Genomic DNA, 24,178 nt, shown 5'->3' with positions numbered 1-24,178 from the left:
TTTTTAAAAATATAAACAAATCTTTAGCTAGACTCATCAAGAAAAAGAAAAGACCGAAATAAAATTCTAAATGAAGGAGAAGACATACCAATAATAAGACACAAGAACAGAGGATCATTAGAGACTTCGATGAACAATTATATACCAAAAAATCTGATAACCTAGCAGATACAGACAAATTCCTATTTGTTCTCAAATATCTAAAAGTTCCTCAAATACCTAATACACTCTTTCTTACTGTAGGCTTCTTTGAGACACTATGTAAGGTTATTATTATGTGACTTAGGTCTCTTTTACATTTCTTTCACATTAGAACATTCCCCCTCCTTTCCCATGTCATTGAGTAGCTTGAAAAAACTGGGCTCAGAATCCTGAAGGACTTGCCACACTCTGAACATGTTGCAAAGCCATTTCTTAAACTGTGAACCACCCCCTGGCCAGCTATGATTTCCAGAGGCGTATCGTTTGATATTGAAGACAATCTGCATTGTCTCAATGAAACTGGTGCATGTATCATCTGTGCCCACACCACCCTCCTCCTCCCCGGGATCCACTTAGAACCCCAAGCAATAGCTTTCCTCTCTAGGAGGTCCCTAACAGTTTTCCAAAGAGAGCTGAAAAGGAGAGCAGTGTTTCCACAGTCCAGAGAAACAGAAGCCTAGGGCTGTGTAGGCGCTCTGCTGGGAAAGAACAAAAGTTGATTGTCTCAGCAAAACAAACAGCCAACAGTATCTGTTCTGGAAGAGGAAGCTCCTATCACAAACACATGTAGAGGACTTGCCGAGGTTCAGCAGCAAAGCCGCCGCATCTCTTCTTGGAAGGCAGCAGCAGGCTGGGGCGCTCAGGAGCATTTGCATGGGAACCCAAGTCGCTCCTCTCCTTGTACTTACACGCAGCCTGCACTAGCAGGTTAGAAACAATAATACGAATAAAGCGCCCGCAGCTTGGAGCACCTGAGAGCCAGCACCTTGCTCTGGATGCTAAGTCTCCTGGGAAGGAGGGATTTATGAGCTTCCCAGGGGCCTCTTCTACACACCAGCCCAGCAGCACTGGCAGCTCGTCCTGGCCACATCTTGCATGGCTGCTTCAAGCTTCTGAACTTCAAGGCAAGAACTCATGCCTTCTGAGTTCCCACTCACCTGGGCTACTTTCAGGGTCCAGTTTCCTCCTAATAATCCAGGGGAGCCTGATAGGAACCCCTGGAGGAATCAGAAATAAAAAAACTCTAAGATACTCCTTGGATGAACTAAGAGAGCAGCTTACATGCAAACATGCACGTGCTTCAGTCTGGATGAACACACGCTGGCTGGTTGTCAGCTTTGAGCCAGGCTTGGTGCTCGGCACTGGGACGTATGGAGAATATTCCAGACTACTCCAGACTGGAATATCCCACTCCTCCCAAAGCTGTCATTCTGGGCACAGTAGTGTTCTATCCATCCCTGATCTTTTTTTTTTTTTTTTCAAATATTTTCAGAATGGATTTGAATTTAAATTTTTCTTCTATAGTTTATATTCTGTTGCTACTGCCTTACACTATAAACAGATACCAAATCATACTAATAAAATACCATTAGCATCTTTGAAGCCTTTTCAGGTGGCAGAGTGGTAAAGAATCTGCCTGCCAATGCAGGAGATGCAGGAGAGCTTGGGATAATGCCCTAGAGGAGATAATGGCAACCCAATATTCCAGTATATTGCCTGGAAATTCGCATGGGCAGAGGAACCTGGTGGTCTACAGTCCATGGGGTCACAGAGAGTTGGACAAAGCTTAGCAACTGAGTACACACAAGTACCTTTTGCACAGGACATTACAACACTTCACAAACACTGGCCATGGGTAGTAAATTAATCTGTAAATTGATTCCAAATTCACAGATGGATAGTAGTAGGCAGGTGTGTAGAGTCGAGAGATATCAGAAAAAATTCTGACTTACCATTAATAACTTGCATTATGATCTCAGGCAAGCCCCTCCACCTCCCTGGAGCCCTGTGTCCTCTCTATATGCAGCACTGGCAGCTGAAAACAAAATGATCCTTGGTATTTGAAACTCTGGGAGAGGTGACTTTTATTCATCCTAATAGTAGCAGAAGCATTATTGATATGTAGACACCAGGGGTCTGGATGCTGTTTCTCCTGTACAGCTAAGTTTCACAGAAATAGATTTGCCTGCCCCAAATGCCAGGGGAGGTCATTTACACTGGTCTCTTTCACCCTTCCCTGCTGGCCAATCTACGCACATCGGTCACTGACAGTGAGCCTGACTAGTCAGCCAAGTTGAGCTATGCTCAGAAGGAAACCGGAGAAGGCAATGGCACCCCACTCCAGTACTCTTGCCTGAAAAATCCCATGGACAGAGGAGCCTGGTAGGCTGCAGTCCATGGGGTCGCTAGGAGTAGGACACGACTGAGCGACTTCACTTTCATTTTTCACTTTCATGTATTGGAGAGTGAAATGGCAACCCACTCCAGTATTCTTGCCCGGAGAGTCCCAGGGATGGGGGAGCCTGGTGGGCTGCCATCTATGGGGTCGCACAGAGTTGGACACGACTGAAGTGACTTAGCAGCAGCAGCAGCAGCAGAAGGAAACAGCTGGAGCCAATCCACAAGGACAGGTAGAATAAGTCCGGTTGCTGAACTCCTGGCCATCTGCACACTTGAACTTCCAGGTAGTCTTGGAGAGCAACCTTCAGCTGTTTATAATGCCACAGTCCTTTCTCTAGTAAATTATGTCCTGTGTGTGCTAAGTGAACTAAAATTATTCACTGTGTATCTGACTTTCAGACCGACTCCTTTAAGTTCTAAGGAATCAATCACTCTGTTGTTCAATTGTTTAGTCCCTAAGTTGCGTCTGAAATTTTGTGACCCAAAATTCCAACTAAATTTACAACGTTCTTGAGGGCTGTCTCAAATGAAATACCGCACATTAAAGAATAAAATATAAAGCTCCAAAGTCAGAATTATTATTTTTTTAAACTGCATGTCTGAATGCACTTAAAAAAAAAGTATCCTCAAAAGTTTTCCAAAAAATAACATAAAAGCAGAGGTGAAGTCAACTTAGCCAGAAATAACTATAATTTGGGCACTTTGAGGTAAGTTGAAACAGGTTTAGTATTTCTCTTGGTTTCTAAAAGTCAGTGTCTTTAATTAAAAATAAAGCTGAAGTTAGATGACTGGTGTTTTGACATCTACCCAAGTTTTATTTCTGGTACAGCTATCCAGACTAAAACACCACTCATGGCAAAACTTGCCCACTTTTATGTGAATGTTTGTTTATACTCAGCTCTCTTAGCTCCACACCATCACGTCCTGTTCTGAGTTAAGTAATCTTGTCCAACGGTACGTGGAAGTACACTTATGTGTTCATTTCGCCTTGCTGCAAGTCCTTTCCAAATGTCTGGCAGAGAACCTGGATGAAGTGTGAAGGCCCCAGACAGTAGCCATCAGACAAGGACCACATGCTAACACCCACCACACTCTCCAGGGTTATATGATCAGTAAGGTTTCTAAGTGGGCCACCCCAGATTCAAAAGATTCCAGTTGGTTTTCTTTGACCTTGGACTTGCCTGTGATGTCGTGCATAAGGCAAAGAGTTTGAAGCCAGGTGCTGCTGCTGCTAAGTCGCTTCAGTCGTGTCCGACTCTGTGCGACCCCACAGATGGCAGCCCTCCAGGCTCCCCCATCCCTGCGATTCTCCAGGCAAGAACACTGGAGTGGGTTGCCATTTCCTTCTCCAATGCATGAAAGTGAAAAGTGAAAGTGAAGTCGCTCAGTCGTGTCCAATTCTTAGCGACCCCATGGACTGCAGCCCACCAGGCTCCTCCGTCCATGGGATTTTCCAGGCAAGAGTAAGACAGGTGACCTGCTTCTAAATACTAACTCCACCATTTCTTGCTGTGTCATTACAGGTAAACCATTTAAATCCTCTGAGCCCCAGTTTCTTCTTTCTACCTACCTACCTATCCATCCATCCATCTTCTACCTTCATCTATCACAGCAGGTTGTGGTAAAGAGGAAAAGAGGAAGTATAAAGAGGGAGGCACTTTGAAAACTGCAAATGCACAAATTAATAGCAATCGTTCAGATGATGATAGATGGACAAGGGCTTAGGGCCTGGCCTAAACTTGGGCTTTCTATTGTCTGAGAGTTTCTGGGATTTGAGGCAAGAGTGAGGCAGGGAGCATGGGCCAGGGGACGATGACTCCCCGGATAGTTCCATGAGGTGGTCCCGGGGTCAAGTCAACATGATTGTCATTAAGAAAGAAATGAGTGCCACACGTGGGAGGAGGAAAGTAGTGGTAACGTGGGATATTAAGCTGGGAGCTGAGGACCTGTTAGCCCTGGATCCTGCACTAGAGGGAGGGCAGGGGGAGGAAGTGTGGAAAGAGCCTGAACCAGACCAAATGGAGCCATTTCTGGACCCCTGTTTTTTCATTCTCCTTATGTGCTGTTGGATATAGAGAACTTCAATTTCCTGCTTGGTTACCCCTTAAAATAATTCTTTAAACTGTATGTCTTTTCAAATTATTCATTTGTGCATATTTCAAAATGCATATTAATACTATCTTTTAACAACAAAAAAAACCACTATATGACATTTCACACCTGTTTAAGTTAACATCTAAAACATTTCTTCATCAATCTAAATAGTTGCAAAGGATATAATCTCCGGTGAAACAGAAGTAGGAAACATTTAAAAGTAAAATCCTAATATGACATCTTCACTGTTTCCAGGACAATCCAATGCCACAGCAATTTGAGATCCACCTTAATTCGTTTTAATATACACCTACAAGCTCATCTTTAGTAGGCAAAAGATATTTCATTTACTCCTTAAAGTTGTATTTCCACTCTACTTTCTTCACATAATTTTATGTTAATGTGATACATTTTATGCCTAAAATCCTTTCATTGGTCATCCATAATTATCTGCAGCAAAAATATGTATATAACTTGAATTCAATTTTGTACATTTTAATTTGAAGGTAATGTTTAAATCCTGTAGCCAAATAGCTCTAGATATTAAAGAAATAATTCTAAACCGAATTATCACTATAGATACTATTAATATGTGATTTACACACAGGATTTTATTAATATTAAATATAAAAAGTAAAATTTTATTGGAGAAAACAGTTTGCATCAGACTTACTAAATTAAGATGCATCTATTTCCTAAAATAGATAGCAATCCTCACCAACATTAATCTCATTTTACAATTATTGTTGTTATGGTTGTTGTACACACTATGAAACATTTTTCATGAAAATGAACAAGAAAATGAAAGGAACTTTATCATAGCAATGTCCATTACCGAGCTCCCTCTGATAGGGTGATCTATCATCAAAATGATTTTTAATGACCTAATTTCTGATGGCTCAGTTAGGTCTTCCCTCAATTTTCATGAAAGCAAAGTATTAGAAATCATCTGAGTTGCAAAAAGATTTAATACTAAATCAACAGACTCTTTCACTTTCTCAAAAAAAACCATTTTATCTGGCACCCGAGAGATTTGTGGGCCCTGGAGAAACTCATCATAGTAAGCAGAGGGAGAGAGTCAGGTCTCACCTTTATGGAGAGGTCTTTGTAGAGAGCAAGACCCTCCACCCGCCTGGGACCACTCACTGCCACTCAGCTCTTGGCAGAGCAACCTTTGGAAAGGGTGCACAGGCAGGCTGTGGATCTTCAGGTTTTTTTAATCCATGCACTGATGTAACCTTAGTAAGCATTCACATACCACCAAGCATGTGGGGGTCCAATTGTGGAGGCCCCCCCACCACCAGACTGTCTGGGAGCTGATTCCCACTGACCTAGGAGCTGAGTCTCCGCAGAGCTGGCAACCCTGGACAGCAGGAGATTCCCTGACCTCTCCAGCTGGCATTCTCCAAACTGGGTTGCGGCGGGGGTGGGGAGGCATTTGTGTGCATTGAAATGTGAGTGATTCTCAGTGGAGACGGAATCCCAGTTGAAAAACTTTTGGGAAAAGCTTCCTTTTATTTCCTCCCTTAGAGATTTGCCACCAAACCAGAATATTAAAGGCTAAAGAAAGCTGTTTAACTTTCTTTAGTGCAGAATTCTGAAATCAGTTTGCTCCCCCACCCCAATCTTTTCTCCCAAAGAACACATAGTTATATAGAAAGAGACTTTAAATCATCTGCTCTGATCCCCAGAGCGCCAGACTGAGTCTCCTGTGAGTTCATACATCGTCTGACCTGTTCATGACAGCTACAGGCCTCTCTAGTTTCCAGGGGACCTGAGATTGGTTGGTTTTCAAGGGCTGTTAACCTGCTAGGGCAGTGTTACCCTCTGCCCCAGCCTTCCTACTGATGTTACCCATTTTTAGATGGACGTTCTGGTACAACAGGAAGGTTTCTGTGCTACTGATGTGGGGGCAGCACCCACTGCAGCCATGAACTTGAAGCCTTATGATCAGCTCTCAAATAACGCCCAGTGGAGGGTCAGTTTGGTGCCTGCCTAGCTGTCTTTCTGGGCCCCACAGTCCATGACGATGTGGGACTAGCCAAGAAAGGACTATAATTAGATGCAGAGTACAATTAAAATCAAACATATATGAGTGGAATGTGTGCGTAAGAAATAGACTGTGTCTCATCATATGACTGTCTTTATTACATCCAGAGCCACGTAGATTATAATCATCTGGTTTGAATTGTCCATCTTTTCAGTGCCAAGCATGAAGAGTTTGCTACACTATCATGATGAAGATGAGAATACACAGCTCAAGTACCACTGCTGGGGAGAGACATCCCTGACGCTGTTCACTACATGGGAAGGAGGGCTGGGTCACCTGACTTGGGTCACATTTTGGGACTTCGCAGGCATTCGATCTAAGACACCACCACTGGCAATACACAAGAGCAAGTCCCTGCTGTCCTTTCCTCCAGGAAGACCCCAGGACTTCAAGTTAGAAATCAGTCAATATGCAATGCACCAGTGCTGAACAATTTGGTTAGCATGAAGATCCAATCAGACTCTCCACTCTGACAGCAGCTCAGAACTCAAACAAATCCGTCATACCTGCTGGGAACAAGGTTGAAGAGTGAGCTGGCGGAGCATCTCTGTTCTTGGAATACACGAACTGTGAAGCATTCTGCCTGTACCTTCACTCTGCACACCGTCTTCACTCTGCACAGAACAAGACAGCTGATGAGAACCAGAGGCCAACCACATGGATGACTGGTCCAGCCTCAAATGGAACTGGATTGGCCCTTGGGAAGCCTCTGCTCTCACCTGTGAAGCTGCAAAATAACCAATGCATTTTTATAAGCCTCTCATTGGAGAAGGAAATGGCACCCCACTCCAGTACTCTTGCCTAGAGAATCCCAAGGACAGAGGAGCCTGGTGGGCTGCCGTCTATGGGGTCACACAGAGTTGGACACGACTGAGAGACTTCACTTTCACTTTTCACTTTCATGCATTGGAGAAGGAAATGGTAAGCCACTCCAGTGTTCTTGCCTGGAGAATCCCAAGGATGGGGGAGCCTGGTGGGCTGACGTCTATGGGGTCGCACAGAGTCGGACATGACTGAAGTGACTTAGCAGCAGCAGCAGCAATCCAAAAACAGAACTCAAAACAGCTGGAAGAAACGAGATACGGCATCAAAACTAGTTTTTGATCTTAAAACCACTAGAAATTTCCTGGGAAATCACCCTCCCAAACTCCCTTTTATGGGAAGACAATGGGAGCAGAAATCAAACGGTTTACCTACAGGTGAAGGGGGAGAGCTCTCAGCACTTCAGGTCATGGGTTCTAGATGTTAAGGTTCAGAGAAACCTGCCAGAGAAGTGCCAGGGAATAAACACCACACAGCAAGTCTGTGAGCAGGATACTCTACATACTCAGTGAAACCTCCTGGACAAATTCGGCTTAAATATTTTCATTTTAATGCTTTGTACGAAGGCTGGTAAGAAGAGCTGGGTGAGGAAAACAAAGTAACGAGATTAAAATTTCTTCCATGTAATGAGATAGGCAAAATACAACCTCAAATAATAATATGTCTAAGCATAAGTCTTAAGGAATACAGCTTTCTTTATTAAACAAGAAGTAACTTTTAATTACACTAATCTTCCTCCTTTGGTTTCAAATTGTTCTGATCCTCTTCTTAAGATGATCATTGTCTATGCCCTTCACGTATCTTATGATCATAATTTTAACTGTTTAAAGCAGCTGGATGATATAAATATGGATCTGTGAAAAGCATACAATAAATATGTCATGTCAAGCTTTCCTACCATTTACCAACTTATTAAATTAAAAAAAAAATGGTACAATTGATGCAAGAACACTGAAAAAACAAGGAGATAATGTTGCTGAATTAGGAACTTCTGGCTTCTCATCCTTTATAACTCCTCTGAAGGTTGTTAACAAGATTATTCTTTTAATCCCTTTGCCACTCTGCCATCTTTACTGTAGGTTTATGGATGTTCATAACATCCTTGCTTAACAACTATTCTAGGAAGCGAATTCTGTTCATTCATCTCAAATATCCTGTTCGTTCCCCATCAATCAGGGCCTAGGCCATGTCCCAGCCCTCCCGAGCTAGTCTTCTCTCCCGACCACACTAGCTTACTTCCACACAACTTGCTCCTAAATTCCTGCCACACTCTCTTTGGTATCACTGAAAATTCAAAACTTACCACCTGACATTGTCATTCATATATAAATATATATTTTATATATTAATATAAACATATAATATGTAAAATATAGTATGTAAGATATATGTAAAATATAGAGAAATTATAAAGAGTCCTTGAAATAAAGAATTCCACTGAATTGGTTCCAGATGACTTGGTGTGTTTTTTCTTGTCCTCTACTTGTATGACAGTCATCTGAAATTCAACTATTATTAGAACTGCAGGAAAGAGAGGACTAGGATCTTGCCTCCTGGAGCTCCCGTGTCAGTACTTTCATCCACCTTCCCTGGTCTCATGCCCCCTTGAGCTCTCCTTTCTCTCTTTCTCTCTCTTTCATGACGCACTTTTTTATTCTTTTTATAGGTTTTTCTCCAATATTTTCTCTTCACCTTTTTTTTTTTTTGAAGTATCTTTCATCACTTCCATTCTTTACTGTTTAATCTTTCTCAGAAGCACAAGTACATACACACACAGACACACACACAAGTTCCCATACAAGCTCTGTGTTCAGGTGCTGTTTGACGGGGCTGTCTCTGTGTTTGACTCACATTTCCATATTCCACAATGTTACCACATGCCAGGAGAGGCAACCCTTTTCCTGTCTGCTTCTCATTTTGATCCACATCACACTAAAATGAAGCAAAAGCAAGGGTCCCAGACAGACCACTGAATGCTTTAAGATGCTGGCCTTTTAGAATTACATTTCACGTTTTCCAAAGCATCAGAGCTCTGGCCAGTCATTTGGCGCCTTCTGCAGGACACAAAGAGCCACAGGCTGGGAAAATCAGATCTGATCTAATGAATCTGATTGAATCTGACTTAATTCAAGGCGGCCACCACATACCTAGAACCACTCTGAATAAACCGTTTCCTGCTGTCAAAATAACTGTACTAACCAAAGCAATCTACTGATCCAGTGCAATTTGTATCAAATTACCAATGATGTTTTTCACAGAACTAGAACAAAAATTTTTACAGTGTGCATGGAAATAGAAAAGACACGGAATAGTCAAAGCAATCTTAAGAAAGAAGAGCACGAGCTGACAGTATCAGGCTCCCTGACTTCAGACTACACCACAAGCTACAGTAATCAAAACCCTGGTGCTGGCACAAAAAGAGAAATATACTGCACAGATCAACGGGACAGGATAGGAAGTCCAGAGAAACCCACGCACCTGTGGTCAATTAATCTAGGACAAAGGAGGCAAGACTATGCAATGGAGAAAAGACAGCCTCCTCAATAAGCAGTGCTGAGAAAACTGGACAGCTACATGTATAAGAATGAAATCAGAACACTCCCTAACACCATCCACAAAAATAAACTCAAAATGGATTAAAGACCTAAACATAAGGACAGGCATTATACAACTCTTAGAGGAGAACACAGGCACAACACTCTGCCACAAATCACATTAATGTATCTTTTTTGACCCACCCCTTAGAGTAATGAAACTAAAATCAAAAGTAAGCAAATGGGACCTAATTAAACTTAAAAGCCTTTGCACAGCACAAGAGATCATAAACAAGACAGAAGAAAACCCACAGAATGGGGGACAATATTTGCAAAGGAGGCAACTGACAGATTAATCTCCAAAACATTCAAACAGCTCAAAGAGCTCAATATCAAAAAACAAACAACCCAATCAAAAAATTAGTGTAAGATCTAAATAGACATTTCTCTAAAGAACACTTACAGATGACTAAAAACACATGAAACGATGCTCAGAAAGGATGCTCAACATCCCTAATTATTAGAGAAGTGCAGAAATACTACAATGGGGTATCATTTCACACCGGTCAGAATAGGCGGCATAAAAAAATCTACAAACAATACATGCTGCAGAGGGTGTGGAGAAAAGGGAGCTCTCCTACAGTGTTCACAGGAATGTAACTAGGTACACCCACTGTGGAAAACAGTATGGAGGTTTCTTGAAAAACTAAATATAGAGTTGCCATATGAGTCAGCAATCCCACTCCTGGTCAATTATCCAGAGGAAACCATAATTTAAAAAGATGTATGCACCCCAATGTTCACTGCAGTAATATTTACAATAGCCAATACATGGAAGCAACCGAAATATCCATCAACAGATGAATGGATAAAGAAGATGTGGTACACACACACATACACACGAAGGAGTATTACTCCGTGATAAAAAGAACGAAATAATGCCATTTGCAGCAACATGGATGCACCTAGAAATTTTCATACTAAATGAGGTAACTCAGAGAGAGAAAAACAAACACCATAAGATATCACTTAATGGTGGAATCTAATAAAAATAAGCTTATTTACAAAATAGGAACCAACTCCCAGATCTCAAAATCAAACTTACAGTTACCAAAGGGGAAACATGGGGGAGGGATAAATTAGGAGATTGGAATTAATATATATATACTACTATGCATAAAATAGAAATAGATAACTAATGAGGACCACCAATATATTACAGGGAATTTACTCAATAACCCATATGGGAAAAGAATCTGAAAAGAAGGGATATACATGTGTGGATCACATATATCAGTTATATATATATGATTATATATAATCATATATAATCAGTTATATATATATATGATTCACTTTGCTGTATACCTGAAACTAGCGCAACACTATAAGTCATACATACTCCAATAAAAATTTTTTAACAATTATTTCCTGCTGGGACAAGGCTTCATATCCCTTCAGAACAAATCTCTCCAACTCCCAATAAATATCTCAGAAGCTAAGGGGTCTTTCCAATGACTTCCTTCCATTTTCTTTGCAGTTTCATAAAGTACCTTTATTCAGTCCAAAGAGTCATGAGTGTTGAGGGGCCCAGTGGCAACCAGTAACAACCAACGTGAGAGAAGAAGCCACATTTTGTTTGTTTTTTTTTCCATCTCTAGCATCCAGCGCAGAGACTGGACTCTGGAATTGGTTGGTTTTGGGTGTGCAGCTTTTGAAGGGCATGATGTGTATTTAATATATGAGGTGGAGGAATATGACACACAGATTATTTTAAGAAGAGAGGTTTTTCTAGATGTTCCAGCCTAGGTGGGTTATGAATGCAAAACTCCTAACTCGGAACCCTCTCTCTGCCTCTTAAATCTATTAAAAATAAAGGAGGACACACTAAAAAGAAAAACCGATGGAAATGGAATAGGACCCTGTGAGGATCTGCCCACAGACCCTGCCTTTTGTTTGTAGAAAAGCTTTAGCCTCTGAGGCTTTGACCCAAGAGCAAATGAAATCAGAGAAGTGAGAAAATGTTGCAACAAAAACATTTGAGCAAGACAAAATAACTATAGTTAAAACTTCAAAGTCAAGGACCTTTAATTCCTCCTCAAGGGCTGTAGATAACATTCTGAGCCATATCCTTGAATTCTTCTGCAGATACTGAAACACCCCACCAGCTGGAAGAAGTTAACTGCATGTTGACTAAACCTATGTACACCCCAGACCAGTTGAAACCTGATGGTCGATGATACTGACTCCTAAAGTCACCCAGTTACCTCACCACCAATCAGCCCAAAAGGATGTACACAAGCTATCATGCATCTCACACTCTCACCCCTAACTCTGCCATCAAAAGCCCTTCCCTGAATTTGGGGGAGAATGGATACATGTGTGTGTCTGGGCTGCACAGTCCATGGGGTCGCGAAGAGTCGGGCACGACTGAACAACTTCACTTTCACTTTTCACTTTCATTCATTGGAGAAGGAAATGGCAACCCACTCCAGTGTTCTTGCCTGGAGAATCCCAGGGACGGGGGAGCCTGGTGGGCTGCCGTCTATGGGGTTGCACAGAGTCGGACACGACTGAAGCGACTTAGTAGCAGCAGCAGCAGCCTGTGTGTGGCGGAGTCACTCGCTGTGCTCCTGAAACTGTCACCACATTGTTCGCTGGCTGTACTCCAATATAAAATAAGTATTTTTTAAAAATTGTTTTCATCCTTAGGAAACCTAAGCCACATATATTTCTTTATTCTAGTTTACCAAAAGGTGCGTTCATTTTTTCCCAAGTATTCTAACTATTGGGAAATGTTTAAAATTTTGTTAATTCTCTCATAAACTAGCCTGTCCTCCTTGTTTAATACAAATATATGTCCTCCAGTTTAATACAAAACTTGGAGACATATATTTCTATACCGCTATCTCTGTATCTACTCCTGTGTGTGTGTTTTTGTGTGTCTATATCTAGCTATTTCTCCCTACTGGAAATACGCTGTGTAGTATTTTGTAGCTTGCCTTGCTTAACAAAAAATCACTGACATTAAAAAAAACAAAAACAAAAAAACACCAACAACAATAAAACCCTTCCCTGGAAGCCATCAGAGACTTTGGGTCTTTTGAGAAGGAACCCTCTGTTCTCCTTGCCTGGCCCCACATTGGGCACCTTGCAAGAAACACCAGTTTCCTTCATCACGACCTGGTGTCAGAAGATTGGTTTGACTGTGTATTGGGCAAGTGGACCCAAGTCTGGCTGGGTAACAAAATCAATAACCAACTCCTGCAGGAGGACAGGAAGGCATAAATAGATTGTGGTATAGGTTCTCCATAAAACCTAGCCTAGAATTGGAGAAATACTAGACAATTTCAATATTCTCCTTAAAATTGATAGCTTAAATATCTGCCCAGTGTGATGGTTAATTAATCTGTCGACTTGGCTAGAATATGATCCCAGCCGTTTGGTCAAACCTCAGTTTAGATGTTTCTGTGAAGGTATATTTTAGATGTGATTAGTATTTAAATCAATAACTTTGACCTTTTGAGATTTTTTTTAAAGCTATGCAACATGATGAATAAATGAGGAAGAAGGATATTTTTCATTATGACTGCTCATGCGTTCACATTTTTCATTAGCTATGTATAAGAAAAATCATTTAACATAGCATCTGTTATCCAAACAATGGCAAAAGATGCCATTTACTGTTTTCAGTGTATTTCAGAAATCAATGAATAAATTTAATTCATAAGTTTTGGCAACATACCTTTTGTTAGTTCTCTAGTTATACTCCTGGCCAATTCCTGCTGCATCTGAAATAAGTCAAATATTATTTATGTTTAAGTTAAGCAAGAGATACTGTCATAGGAATGACACAGAACTAACTAAATGTGACATTTAAATAATACTTTTAGAGACTAGACCTAACTTGAAGATTACTTAAGTAGAAAAATAATCACATAAATAAAAGAAAATGAATTCCCACTTATTCTGCTTTTAGATAACAGAGAACATATATATGGAATGCTATTTAATCTGAGAAAATGTACAATAAATACCAGTCTATCGAGAACACACAATTTCAAAGAATTAGGGAATCATGCATAGTCCTAGAAATGACCCACGAGATTACTATCTTCTCCCGTAAAAGCTCCTGCCCTAAATACATACTTCCGAGACCTTTATTTTGATTTCTAGGTGAGGATCGAGTTCGAATGGAGGAAGTGGTTTGAAATCAAACTGTTAATAAGGAGAACGCATCTGTGATTTTCTTTAAACTTTTCCACTTAACGAAAACACAGAAAGGTGAGAAAATTATACACAAGAAAACAAGATACCAGCAAGTTTTAATTCTAAAGATGTTTAGTGAGAAGGATTCTCTCGTAACTGTTAGTTTCCAAACTATGTCCCATAAAAGTGGAAGGCCCCACAGGGGTCACTGCAGAGTTGAACAGAGAAATCACAGCTGCAGGCTCTCTGGTCGCTCCTTTAGCTAAAGGGCTCTATACTTGTCCCTATTTTATATAATATGGTTCTGTGGAAAAGTGTTTTGTTTTTTTTTTGAAAGAAAGGTTGTTTTCTTTGGGGGAAAAAAAAACTTTTTGTAAGGTATGAGACTCATTGATTTAGTCAAATTTCCTAATTCTACAAAAGAAGTAACAAAGCCAATGGCCTTCTTACTGAGTCCTATGCCAGCTACTTCCTCAGATTAAGAAAAATACATAGATTTTTAACTATAACATAGAGAAAATGATATGTAAAACCTTGTTCGTAGTTCAATAACGCTTGTGGCATGACATGATGTAGTAGCTTTCTAACTAAATCATATGCTTTAAAGGCATGAATAAGAATAATTAATATCGAACTCCTATTTGGAGAAGATATATTTAATTTATAAAGCATGAATTTTTTTAAATACAGGAAAGGGAACTTGAAGGAGAAAATCTTTATTTGAATCAAGCAGGCCAAAACTGAAGAGATTCGTCCTTAAAAGAATGTTTGCTTCCTCCAGATAAAACCTGGTTTATTAAAATGAGTCAACAAATGAATTATCTACATTTTGGGTTGTTTAGGACAAAATTGAAAACACACAACAGATCTCTCTTTACTGTCTAGCATACTTCTATCCAAAGCTCTCATCATTAGCTGGTATATACAAAAAGCATGAGTGTAATCTCAATTATAATCTAAATCTGGTCAGAAATTACAGTTGAACTTCATTTCCTCAGCCTGAAGTTTCAAGGGGAGGACTTATACTCCTACCCTCCTGTATGAGAAGAGAGGAGATTTATCTAACGGGTGAGTCTGGGAGAAGGAACGAAGAAGTGCTTGCTTGGTTCCAAATCTCTTCTTTGAAAAGATGGATGTGCCCCAGCACCATGAACGTGGGTCTGCAGTAGGCAGCCTGCGCCTGGGACAGGGGTCAAGCATTTGCTTCCTCCCCTTAGGCCAGCGTGGGGAAGTGTCTGACTTGGGATGAAGTGTTCAGAGGCCCGCTGTGACCGCATAGCTAAAGCACGTCCTCCAGTTTCACGGCTCTCAAGTACTAAGACCCAACATAGCCACAGTGCTATCGAAGTAACCTTAGACTGCTCTTCTATGATGGCAAGAGGTCAAATGAGAAAACTGGTTGAGACTGCATTTAACAAGGGCTACTTTTATCTGCGCCATAAACATCATGAAAACACTATCAAGACGATACACCTGTGTGCACTGACAGAAATGGATATTTTAATCACAATGACTACACAATGAAATCTAGTTAAAATTTAAAGACTCCCCATCATTGCTATCTCAGTCATCATTCATCCAGGTGATGTCAAGACAGAGACAAAAGTGAGCTTCATTTACAATTTTTAAATATTTGATTTATCTACAAATTTAGAAACATTCTACAACTGCTCAGCAAGATATTGTTTAGAAATTTAAATTTAAAAAAAAAGAGAGAAAGAAAACAAACACCACCAAAACTTAACGGATGGAGCAAAAGAAGTTCTCAGAGGAAAGTTTATAACAATAAATGTGTACATTAAGAAAAAAGAATGCTCTCAGATAAGCAACCTAATAAGGAACCAGAAGAATAAGAACATACCAAGCCCAAAGTTAATATAAGGAAGGCAAAGAACAGAATGTAAATAAATGAAATAGAAACTAAAAAAATAACAAAATCAATGAAAGTAATAAGCTCTGTTTTTTAAAAATATAAACAAATCTTTAGCTAGACTCATCAAGAAAAAGAAAGGACTGAAATAAAATTGTAAATGAAGGAGAAGACATTACAAATGATAAGATACAAGAACAGAGGATCATTAGAGACTTCAATGAACAATTATATACCAAAAAATCTGATTGCAGATATGGACAAATTATTATTTGTCCTCAAATATCCAAAAGTTCCTCAAATACCTAAAAAACTCTTTCGTATCATAGGCTTGAAACACTATGTAAGGTTATTATTATGTGACTTAGGTCTCTTTTACATTTCTTTCACATTAGAACATTTCTAACCCCTTTCCCATGTCATTGAGTAGCTAGAAAATACTGGGCACAGAGTCCTGAAGGACTTGCCACACTCTGAACATGTTGCAAAGCCATTTCTTAAACTGTGGAATCCCGTGGCCAGCTATGATTTCCAGAGGCGTATCGTTTGATATTGTGGACACTCTGCATTGTCTCATTTGCTGAAACTGGTGCATGTAACATCTGTGCCCACACTACCCTCCTCCTCTCCTGGATCCACTTAGAACCCCAAGCTATAGCTGTCCTCTCTAGGAGGTCCCTAACAGTTTTCCAAGGAGAGCTGAAAAGGAGACCAGTGTTTCCACAGTCCAGAGAAACAGAAGCCTAGGGCTGTGTAGGCGCTCTGCTGGGAATGAACAAAAGTTGATTGCCTCAGCAAAACAGCCAACAGTATCTGTGTTCTGGAAGAGGAAGCTCCTATCACAAACACATGTAGAGGACTTGCTGAGGTTCAGCTGCAGAGCTGCCGCATCTCTTCTTGGAAGGCAGCAGCAGGCTGGGGAGCTCAGGTGGATTTGCATGTGAACCCAACTCGCTCCTCTCCTTGTACTTACACGCAGCCTGCATCAGCAGGTTAGAAACAATAATACGAATGAAGCTCCCGCAGCTCGGAGCACCTGGGAGCCAGCACCTTGCTCTGGATGCTAGAGCTCCTGGGCATGACGACTGATGAGCTGGCCAGGGGGCCTCTTCTACACACCAGCCCAGCAGCACTGGCAGCTCGTCCTGGCCACATCTTGCATGGCTGCTTCAAGCTTCTGAACTTCAAGGCAAGAACTCATGCCTTCTGAGTTCCCACTCACCTGGGCTACTTTCAGGGTCCAGTTTCCTCCCAATAATCCAGGGGAGCCTGATAGGAACCCCTGGAGGAATCAGAAATGAAAAACTCTAAGATACTCCTTTTGATGAGCTAAGAGAGCAGCTCAAATGCAAACATGCACGTGCTTCAGTCTGGATGAACACACGCTGGCTGGCTGTCAGCTTTGAGCCAGGCTTGGTGCTCGGCACTGGGGCACATGGAGAATATTCCAGACTACTCCAGACTGGAATATCCCACTCCTCCCAAAGCTGTCAGTATGGGCACAGTTGTGTTCTAACCATCCCTGATCTTTTTTTTCTTTTTTTTTCAAGTACTTTCAGAATGGATTCCAACTTAAATTTTTCTTCTATAGCTTATATTCTGTTGCTACGGCCTTAGACTATAAACAGATATCAAATCATACTAATAAAATACCATTAGCATCTTTGAAGCCCTTTCAGGTGGCAGAGTGGTAAAGAATCTGCCTGCCAATGCAGGAGATGCAGGAGAGCCCATGAAGATGCCCTGGAGGAGGGAATGGCAACCCACTCCAGTATTATTGCCTGGTAAATCCCATGGACAGAGGAACCTGGCAGGCCAGTGTCTATGGGGTCGCAGAGAATGGGACAAACTTAGCAACTGAGCATGCACACAAGTATCTTTGGCATAGGACATTACAACACTTCACAACACTGGCACAAATAGTAAATTAATCTGTAAATTGATTCCAAATTCACAGGTGGATAGTAGTAGGCGGGTGTTTAGAGTCAAGAGATATCAGAAAAAATTCTGACTTACCATTAATAACTTGCATTATGATCTCAGGCAAGCCCCTCCACCTCCCTGGAGCCCTGTGTCCTCTCTGCATGCAGCACTGGCAGCTGAAAGTAAAATGATCCTCGATATTTGAAACTCTGGGAGAGGTGACTTTTATTCATCCTAATCGTAGCAGAAGCATTATTGATGTGTAGACACCAGGGGTCTGGATGCTGTTTCTCCTGTACAGCAAAGTTTCACAGGAATAGATTTGCCTGCCCCAAATGCCAGGGGAGGTCACTTACACTGGTGTCTTTCACCCTTCCCTGCTGGACAGTCTACGCATGTCGGTCACTGACAGTGAGCCTGACTACTCAGCAAGTTGGCTGTGCTCAGAAGGAAACAGCTGGGGCCCATCCACGAGGACAGGTAGGGTAAGTCCAGGTTGCTGAACTCCTGTCCATCTGCACACCTGAACTTCCAGGTGGTCTTGGAGAGAAACCTTCGGCTGGTTATAAAGCCATGGTCCTTTCTCTAGTAAACTATGCCCCGTGCGTGCTAAGTGAACTAAAATTATTCACTGTGTATCTGACTTACAGATAGACTCCTTTAAGTTCTAGGGAACCAATCACTCTGTCGTTCAGTTGCTGTTTAGTTGCTAAAGTTGTGTCGGAATTTTTTGTGACCCTGAATCCCAACTAACTTCTAAACGTTTTAAGGGCTCAGCCTCAGATGAAATACCTCACAATGAAGAATAAAAATATCAAGCTCCATAGTAGGAGTAATTATTTTTAAACTATATGTCTGAATGCATTAAAAAAAAAAGTATCCTCAAAAGTTTTCCAAAACATGACACAAAAGCATAGGTGAAGTCAACTTAGCCAGAAATAACTACTAATTTGGGCACTCTGAGGTGAGCTGAAACAGGGTTAGTATTCTCTTGGTTTCTAAAAGTCAGTGTCTTTAACTAAAAATAAAGCTGAAGTTAGATGACTGGTGTTTTGACATCTACCCAAGTTTTATTTCCGGTACAGCTATCCAGACTAAAACACCACTCATGGCAAAACTTGCCCATGTTTATGTGAATGTTTGCTTGTACTCAGCTCTCTTAGCTGCACACCATCATGTCCTGTACTAAGGAATCTTGTCCCACGGTACGTGGAAGTACACAAATGTGTTCATTTCCCCGGCTGTAAGTCCTTTCCAAATGTCTGGCAGAGAACCTGGATGAAGTGTGAAGGCCCCAGACAGTAGCCATCGGACAAGGACCACATGCTAACACCCACCACTATCTCCAGGGTTACATGATCAGTAAGGTTTGAGTAGGCCACCCCAGGCTCGAAAGATTCCAATTGGTTTTCTTTGACCTTGGACTTGGGTTCAGTGATGTTGTGCATAAGGCGAAGAGTCTGAAAACAGGTGACCTGGTTCCAAATACTAACTCTATCATTTCTTGCTGTGTCATCACAGGCAAACCATTTAAATCCTCTGAGCCCCAGTTTCTTCTTTCTACCTACCTACCTATCCATCCATCCATCTTCTACCTTCCTCTATCACAGCAGGTTGTGGTATACAGGAAAAGAGGGAGGCACTTTGAGAACTGCAAATGCGCAAATTAATAGCAATCGTTCAGATGATGATAGATGGACAAGGGCTTAGGGCCTAGGCCTAAACTTGGGCTTTCTATTGTCTGAGGGTTTCTGCGATTTGAGGCAAGAGTGAGGCAGGGAGCATGGGCCAGGGGATGATGACTCCCTGGATAGTTCCATGAGGTGGTCCCGGGGCCAAGTCAACATGATTGTCATTAAGTGTGAAAGAAATGAGTGCCACACGTGGGAGGAGGAGAGCAGTGGTAACGTGGGACATTAAGCTGGGAGCTGAGGACCTGTTAGCCCTGGATCCTGCACTAGAGGGAGGGCAGGGGGAGGAAGTGTGGAAAGAGCCTGAACCAGACCAAATGGAGCCATTTCTGGACCCCTGTTTTTTCATTTTTATTATGTGTTGTTGGATATAGAGACTTTCAATTTCCTGCTTGGTTACCCCTTAACATAATTCTTTAAACTATATCTCTTTTCTAATTATTCATTTGTGCATATTTCAAAATGCATATTAATACTATCTTTTAACAACAAAAAACCCCACTATATGACATTTCATACCTGTTTAAGTTAACATCTAAAACATTTCTTCATCAATCTAAATAGTTGCAAAGGATATAATCTCCGGTGAAACAGAAATAGGAAACATTTAAAAGTAAAATCCTAATATGACTTCTTTACTGTTTCCAGGACAATCCAATGCCACAGCAATTTGAGATCCACCTTAATTCATTTTAATATACACCTACAAGCTCATCTTTGGTAGGCAAAAGTTATTTCATTTACTCCTTAGTTGTATTTCCACTCTACTTTTCTCACATAATTTTATATTAATGTGATACATTTTATGCCTAAAATCCTTTCATTGATCACTTATACTTATCCACAGCAAAAGTGTGTATATAACTTGAATTTAATTTTGTACATTTTAATTTGAAGGTAATGTTTAAATTCTGTGGCCAAGTAGCTCTAGATATTAAAGAAATAATTCTAGACTGAACTATCATGATAGGTACTATTAATATGTGATTTATCACAACAGGATTTCATAAATAATTATTACATATAAAAAGTACAATGTTATTGGAAAAACCAGTTTGCATCAGACTTGCTAAATTAAGATGCATCTATTCCCTAAAATAGATAGCAATCCTCACCAACATTAATCTCACTTTACAATTATTGTTGTTACAGTTATTGTACAAACTATGCAACATTTTTCATGAAAATGAAAGGAACTTTATCATAGTAATGTCCATTACAGAGCTCCCTCTGATAGGGTGATCTATCATCAAAATGATTTTTAATGATCTAACTTTTGACAGAGCTCAACTCGGTCTTCTCTCAAATTTCATGAAAGCAAAGTATTAGAAATCATCTGAGTTGGAAAAAGATTTAATACTAAATCGACAGACTTTCACTTTCTCAAAAAACACTACTTTGTCTGGCACTCAAAAGATTTGTGGGTCCTGGAGAAACTCATCATAGTAAGCAGAGGGAGAGAGGCAGGTCTCACCTTTATGGAGAGATCTTTGTAGGAAGCAAGCCCCTCTGCCCACCTGGGACCGCTCACTGCTGCTCAGCTCTCGGCAGAGTAACCTTTGGAAAGGGTGCACAGGCAGGCTATGGATTGACAATTTTTTTTAAATCCACGTATTGATGTAACTTTAGCAAGCATTCACATACCACCAAGCATGTGGGGGTCCAATTGTGAAGGCTACCCCTTTGGACTGCTAAAGCACCGACCTGGGAGCTGAGTCTCAGCAGAACTGGCAACCCTGGAGAGCGGGAGATTCCCTGATCTCTCCAGCTGGCATTCTCCAAACTGGGTTGGGGTGGGGGTTGGGGGGGGGCATTTGTGCATATTGAAATCTGAGTGATTCCCAGTGAAGATGGAATCACAGTTGAAAAACATTTGGGAAAAGCTCCCTTTTATTTCCCCCTCTTAGAGATTTGCAATCAAACCAGAATATTAAAGGCTAAAGAAAGCTGTTTAATTTTCTTTAGCGTAGAATTTTTGATCAGTTTGCTTCTCCACCCCAATCTTTTCTCTCAAAGAACACACAGATATATAGAGACTTTAAATCATCTGCTCTGATCCCCAGAACGCCAGACTGAGTCTCCTGTGAGTTCATACATGGTCTGACCTGTTCATGACAGCTACAGGCCTCTCTAGTTTCCAGGGGACCTGAGATTGGTTGGTTTTCAAGGGCTGTTAACCTGCTAGGGCAGTGTTACCCTCTGCCCCAGCCTTCCTACAGATGTTACCCATTTTTAGATGGACGTTCTGGTACAACAGGAAGGTTTCTGTGCTACTGATGTAGGGGCAGCACCCACTGCAGCCATGAACTTGAAGCCTTATGATCAGCTCTCAAATAACGCCCAGTGGAGGGTCAGTTTGGTGCCTGCCTAGCTGTCTTTCTGGGCCCCACGGTCCATGACGATGTGGGACTAGCCAAGAAAGGACTATAATTAGATGCAGAGTACAATTAAAATCAAACATATATGAGTGGAATGTGTGTGTAAGAAATAGACTGTGTCTCATCATATGACTGTTTTTTATTACATCCAGAGCCACGTGGATTATAATCATCTGGTTTGAATTGTCCATCTTTCATTGCCAAGCACAAAAAGTTCGCTACACTATCATGATGAAGATGAGAATACACAGTTCAAGTACCACCGCTGGGGAGAGACATCCCCGACGCTGTTCACTACATGGGAAGGAGGGCTGGGTCACCTGACTTGGGTCACATTTTGGAACTTCGCAGGCATTTGATCTAAGACACCACCACTGGCAATACACAAGAGCAAGTCCCTGCTGTCCTTTCCTCCAGGAAGACCCCAGGACTTCAAGTTAGAAATCAGTCAATATGCGATGCACCAGTGCTGAACATTTTGGTTAGCATGGAGATCCAATCAGACTCTCCACTCTGACAGCAGCTCAGAACTCAAACAAATCCGTCATACCTGCTGGGAACAAGGTTGAAGAGTGAGCTGGCGGAGCATCTCTGTTCTTGGAACACAGGAACTGTGAAGCATTCTGCCTGTACCTTCACTCTACACACCATCTTCACTTTACACAGAACAAGACAGCTGATGAGAACCAGAGGCCAACCACATGGATGACTGGTCCAGCCTCAAATGGAACTGGATTGGCCCTTGGGAAGCCTCTGCTGTCTTACCTGTGAAGCTGCAAAATAACCAATGCATTTTTATAAGCCTCTGTTAACCAAGGAGAACAGAACTCAAAACAGCTGGAAGGAATGAGACAAAGCATCAAAACCAGTCTTTGGTCTTAAAACCACTGGAGATTTCCTGGGAAATTATCATCCAAAACTCCCTTTTATGGGAAGACAAGGGGAGCAGAAATCAAATGTTTTGCCTACAGGGAAAGGAGTACGGTAAGGCTGTCACCCTGATTATTTAACTTACATGAAGAGTACATCAGGAGAAATGTTGGGTTGGATGAAGCACAAGTGGGAATCAAGATTGCTGGGAGAAATATGAATAACCTCATTTACGCAGATGACACCACCCTTATGGCAGAAAGAGAAGAAGAACTAAAGAGCCTCTTGAGGAAACTGAAAAGAGGAGAGTAAAAAAGTTGGCTTAAACTCAACATTCAGAAAACTAAGATCATGGCATCCGGTCCCATCACTTCATGGCAAATAGATGGGGAAACATGGAAACAGTGGCTGACTTTATTTTTTGGGGCCCCATAATCACTGCAGATGGTGACTGCATCCATGAAATCAAAAGACACTTGCTCCTTGGAAGAAAAGTTATGACCAACCTAGAGAGCCTATTAAAAAGCAGAGACATTACTTCGCCAACAAAGGTCCGTCTAGTCAAAGCTATGTATTTCCAGTAGTCATGTGTGGATGTGAGAGTTGGACTATAAAGAAAGCTGAGCACTGAAGAATTGATGCTTTTGAACTGTGGTGTTGGAGAAGACTCTTGAGAGTCCCTTGGACTGCAAGGAGATCAAACCAGTCTGTCCTAAAGGAAATCAGTCCTGAATATTCATTGGAAGGACTGATAGTGAAGCTGAAACTCCAATACTTTGGCCACCTGATGTGAAGTAGTGACTCATTGGAAAAGACCCTGATGCTGAGAAAGATTGAAGGAGAGAGGAGAAGGGGACGACAGAGGATGAGATGGTTGGATGGCATGACCGACTCAATGGACATGAGTTTGAGTACACTCCAGGAGTTGGTGATGGACAGGGAGGCCTGGCGTGCTGCAGTCCATGGGGTCGCAAACAGCTGGACACAGCTGAGGAACTGAACTGAAGGGGGAGATCTCTCAGCACTTCAGGTCATGGGTTCTAGACGTTAAGGTTCAGAGAAACCTGCCAGTAAAGTACCAGGGAATAAACACCACACAGGGAGGCCACGAGCAGGATACTCTACATGCATGGTGAAAATTCCTGGACAAAATCAGCTTAAGTATTTTGCTTTTAATGCTTTGAAAGAGGGATGGGGAAGAAGAGCTGGGTAAAGAAAACAAAGTATCTAGATTAAAATTTCTTTCATGTAATGAGATAGGCAAAATATAGCTGCTGCTGCTGCTGCTGCTGCTAAGTCGCTTCAGTCGTGTCTTACTCTGTGCGACCCCATAGACGGCAGCCCACCAGCCTCCC

At 41.4% G+C, this 24,178-nt stretch overlaps 1 long non-coding RNA gene across 5 annotated transcripts; it reads right to left on the bottom strand.

Moving 5' to 3' along the window:
- LOC109568113 (uncharacterized) lies at positions 1–24,055 on the bottom strand. Of its 5 annotated transcripts, none has more exons than XR_011569974.1 (6): positions 17,978–24,055; positions 17,184–17,243; positions 13,628–13,673; positions 7,720–7,928; positions 7,033–7,591; positions 1–2,017 (listed from the first exon to the last, which is right to left on the bottom strand). It is a non-coding gene; the product is annotated as an uncharacterized lncRNA (long non-coding RNA). The 5 variants fall into 5 exon arrangements; XR_011569977.1 differs by having other exon boundaries at positions 7,724–7,928; XR_011569975.1 differs by having other exon boundaries at positions 7,033–7,928; positions 17,978–18,060; positions 21,050–24,055.
- Positions 24,056–24,178: the final 123 nt, after the last annotated feature.

The sequence above is a fragment of the Bos indicus genome, chromosome 13, assembly GCF_029378745.1.
Source record: "Bos indicus isolate NIAB-ARS_2022 breed Sahiwal x Tharparkar chromosome 13, NIAB-ARS_B.indTharparkar_mat_pri_1.0, whole genome shotgun sequence".
Classification (NCBI taxonomy): Eukaryota; Metazoa; Chordata; class Mammalia; order Artiodactyla; family Bovidae; genus Bos; species Bos indicus.
Note: the sequence above shows the minus strand (reverse complement) of the source record. Positions and strands in the feature narration are given on the sequence as shown.